This window comes from Salarias fasciatus, chromosome 13 (assembly GCF_902148845.1).
Source record: "Salarias fasciatus chromosome 13, fSalaFa1.1, whole genome shotgun sequence".
NCBI lineage: Eukaryota > Metazoa > Chordata > Actinopteri > Blenniiformes > Blenniidae > Salarias > Salarias fasciatus.
The window spans coordinates 27,854,563-27,855,921 of record NC_043757.1 but is presented as its reverse complement, the minus strand read 5'-3'; positions in this window follow the sequence as shown (position 1 = coordinate 27,855,921).

Genomic DNA, 1,359 nt, shown 5'->3' with positions numbered 1-1,359 from the left:
CAGATCCACGGTGTGAATTTACTCTTGCTTTGTTTGTATTTCACTGCGATGAGCTCGTGACTTTTGAAGGGTTTTGATGGGTGGCTGCAGTAATAAGATCTCACCACCGGAGGGAGCTGCTGTTAAACCAAATATTGAAGGTAAACAGTCACTGGTAGGGTGTGTGTTCAAATACTCCAGCACGGTGGTTCATCATGAAAAATAACACACAACCTCAAAATCCTGTTTTCAAATGAGTGCCAGTCACTGGCGTCCAGCGGGCTGCACTGGAGTACAGGAACAATGAAGAACCACCGAGGTCTGGACAGAGGCCCAGAAAGTTCCCCGCAGTTTCCTTCAACTCAGAGCCTTCCTATGTGGACTTTGGTTCTTTTATGGCACCAGCTGGGTCTCTGCATGGGATAAATATGAAATGTAATCTGCTTGTCTTCATCCTGTGGTGCACCAGACCACCTGGTCAGTCTCTTCTGATGGATGGATTTTTATTTTTCAGTCAGATTCTGTCTTCATTTCTTGCTTTGTGCTTTTCTTTCATGTGTTCACTGTTGAGAATAAAACAGGATATTCAGGTTGATGTTGGTGTTTTATTCCCCTCGCTTCCCCTTCATGACGCATTTCACCCGAAAACGGTTTGAACGAAGCAGCGTTGACCTCTGACATTATGAACAACAACACAAAGTTGACTGAATAGCAGGATTTAACTTCACCGAAGCCGCCATCACGTTCATCTCCATCACTTATACTATGATGAATCGTGTGCTTTTGGACATTATTAAACCCACGGTGTGAAAATCCAGGGACTGCAGTGAGTCCATCACTCTCCACACAGACTGCTGCAGGACAACCGCATTCTGACAGGTTTCCCAGATTTAACGAGCACATGAATCAGAAAACAGATTTTAAGTGACAAAGATGAGCCAGGGAGAGATGAAAAATGCAGTTTTAATATTATTGACTGAAAGTCGGGAGCCTTAGGAAGTGATTCTTGCTCGTGTGTTATTGAAAACTTTGTTTTCTGGACTCTGGGATCCACCAGGAGTCACCGGGGAGGCAGCGGGGAGTCACCGGGGAGGCAGCGGGGAGGCAGCGGGGAGTCACCGGGGAGGCAGCGGGAGCCATCAGGGTTCAGGGGAGGCAGCAGCTCTCAGGCTGAGCGCTGAGCTCCACCAGCGCTGCGATCAGCCTCACTCTGGAGAGGTTCTCCTGTTTGACGTCAGGTGGAAAACCTCCAGTCTGGACCTCCTCCTTCTCCTCTTCCTGGACCTCCTCCTGGCTGGTCCTGCTCCTCTCTGGACGTCCTCCTCCTCCTCCTCCTCTTTCTCCATCACCTCCTCCGCAGTGCGCGCTGCCCCTCAAACT